Here is a 3,012-nt window from a genome sequence, read left to right on the forward strand (position 1 = left end):
CATTAAGGTTCCAGGAAATCTCTTGCGTTTGTTATGACTACCATTGACAGTGTTGTTTACATTAAGGAAATACACGCGATGACAAACTAGACATGACGGCGGACAGGAAATCAAACAAAGTTAACGCGCAATGTTCCGAAAACGTCTAAAAACAGTTTTTATGTAGTGGACGTTATGTTTCTACTGATAGCAGTGAATTGACGGGATTTTAATTAATGACAGCCTTTTACTTTCGCCGTTGAAATTGATTTGTCTCTTGTTCGTGTTTAATTATTGTGTTATTTGCGCCCAACACATTGACATAGATTTTCGTTTTTCTCAAAGGGAAATACTGCGAGTTCGAGCGTGAAACTTGGCATGGTATATGTTTAATAATGATATTTTAAGGCTGTAAAGTAAAATAATCAGAAAGTGAGGTACCAGATGCATTTTGATGCTGTTAAACATGACCTATATTTTGCCGTTATTTTTCACACGCTTCATAGGTGTTTTTAAAATGATTCGGAAAACCACTATATCAACATCTCTGAGATTAGTTTAAAACGAGGAATAAATTTGAGTGGTTGTTCCACATTTGTGTGAAGTTTGAAGTCAATTGAAATTATTTTAAGACTTGAGCAGCGCTTCGTCCTCGCACCTTATTTCGGTCATTTTATTACACGAAAAACCGCACTTTGACCGCGCTTTCAAATTTTTGCGAATTTCTGAAAAATAAAAATTCGCTGGAACCTTTAAATATGATTTTTAGAATTAGGTCACCCAAGGGTATCTTTGGGCAAAATATGAGCGATTTGCCAAATGGGTCGTTGACCGGCGTTTCTCAATCCTTACCGTCAGCCATTCTTAAACCATTCGCCTTAATCACAGTCCGCCATGTTGGATGCAACGTCACCATTTTTCGCATGAAAGCGAGGCCACGCGTGTTGAAACATTATGGCTGAGTCAGCGAGTACCTTGATTTCTTCAGAGTTTTGGTACTGCAATCTGGTGGACATACCGACAACAATATTTACCTGTGACAGTGACAGTGTATATTGGCTCGGGGAAGTCTACAACAACAGGAGAGGATGACAGTTCCGGTTGGACCTCCATAGGACTTTCCTCACCAGAAGCTTGGCCGAAAGTTGATGCTATGGTTTAAAATGAAAAACATAAAAATACTTCTGATTATTTTACGATTTTAACCAAGGAATGTTTAAAGAGATACCGACAACAATATTAAGGACCTTAAGATACGAGGACGGGAAGGCCAGGACGGCAACGGCAGTGGACGCGGGAAACTTTCGCGGGTCCCGTCGTGTCGCCAAAAACAAAATGCTTAAGATGTGCATTTTCGCAAAGGACGGCGACGTCAATAATTGGAACCTCGTACAAGCTATTCACAGAAGCAATGACATCCATTAGGCTATAAAAGAGATGATAGAAATCTTATCCTATTAGGCTTAAACGATAGTGAACAGCGATGCTGAATTTCTTTTTCTTTATAAGCGAAGCAAACATCTGTCAATATTTTAATTGAGAAACCATAATTTCCGTATGAAAAAATTAAACGAACAATCTGATCGACCTGCTTCAGATGGCTTTTTACCACTAAAGCGTTTGAGAATTCTGTCGCCGAAGAATCCTGACTTTTGTTGAACGTTTCAATTTCCATCTGTAATTGTAACAAGCATTATAAAAATCAAACAAACGTTGCATCAAATTCTGGGTAGTATAAAAACAACAACTAAACATCAGTTTGAAAATGTATACTTTATTTGCTCGATAGATGCTCCATGGCATTCATTCTTACAACAATTTATCAACTGTACTTACACTGTTGTATTCTCAATGCATAGAGTTTGTATTGAGCTTGCACACTCGTGATAGCGTCTGCACAGTGGCTGCAGAACACAAACGAACAGACGAGGAATATTTTTACTCGCATTTTCGTATCTCAGCGTAGTATTCTACACTACAATCACGAAAACTGTGAACGCTATAAACATTTCTATCAATATAACTGAAAATAAAGTCGATTGGAACAGTTATCGGGGCAAAACAAGTGCAAAATACTCACGTCTTCGATACGACGGCTAGTCGGGCGAAATGGCGTCCCCGACGAGATGAGAACGGCACAGAGATTAGGCGAGAGTTCTCGTGCGCATGCCCGGTTGAGTCAATTTACTTCCGGTAGCCGTCCTAGCTCGTCCCGTGCTGGTATCTTAAGGTGCCTATTTACCTGTCACAGTGACAGGGGACGATGGCACGCTTACATCAAACAATCGCACTCGTGCACGCGGTGGTTCTCGCTTTGTCTGAGATTTTCTTTTCCTGGGTGATCTTGACCAGCAAAAAATACTCGGAACTGCATGCTTCTCCAGAACACGCTTCCCTGTTAAAGTTGTCTGAAAATCCGCTTCCTTAAAGTGTACAGAACATACTCGTGTGCTGTTTGTTATCTGTAGATGGACCAGATCATAATAATTAATGTAAATACATGTGCGCGACAATGACATCGATAACCTAACCAACTTACCTGGACACTTTCGCCCACGTCTCGCCGTATTTTGACAACGCACTGCTTTCGAATGGCTTCATCACTGGGAAATTGGTGAAAGGTATGATTTGGAATATTTTTAGCGCGATTATTTTTACATTACGGGACGCAACAGTGATCTCCGTTGGGCATGATTGCAGATGATCGCCTTGTCTCCTCGATCGCCGGAAGTTGACTTTACACGCGTGGCCTCGCATTGGTGTCAAAAGTACATGACGTCAATCCAAGATGGCTGCTGTGCGATAAAGGCGAATTGCCTTGTGTTTAAACAAGAATATGAAAACCTTACGACAATATCCGCCATGTTTTTTCCGTGACATAGTAAGGAAATGGCCCTGACATTGTTTTGGTTGAATAATGCAATTTCAGATGATTTTGCGGCTGTTCTCGAATCCTCTTCAAGTCTTTCCTATCGCAGAAAATAGTAGAATAAGAGTTGGGTAGGTGGTTATTGTAGTTGGTGCTTTTCATGT

The 3,012-nt window shown here is 40.5% G+C and overlaps 1 long non-coding RNA gene across 1 annotated transcript; it reads right to left on the reverse strand.

Moving 5' to 3' along the window:
* Positions 1 to 1,737: 1,737 nt before the first annotated feature.
* LOC149114095 (uncharacterized) lies at positions 1,738 to 2,116 on the reverse strand. Its single transcript, XR_016206407.1, has 2 exons — positions 2,060 to 2,116; positions 1,738 to 1,883 (listed from the first exon to the last, which is right to left on the reverse strand). It is a non-coding gene; the product is annotated as an uncharacterized LOC149114095 (long non-coding RNA).
* Positions 2,117 to 3,012: the final 896 nt, after the last annotated feature.

This window comes from Orbicella faveolata, unplaced genomic scaffold (assembly GCF_042242905.1).
Source record: "Orbicella faveolata isolate gen_17 unplaced genomic scaffold, um_ofav_v1 contig_14, whole genome shotgun sequence".
In the NCBI taxonomy this organism is placed as follows: Eukaryota; Metazoa; Cnidaria; class Anthozoa; order Scleractinia; family Merulinidae; genus Orbicella; species Orbicella faveolata.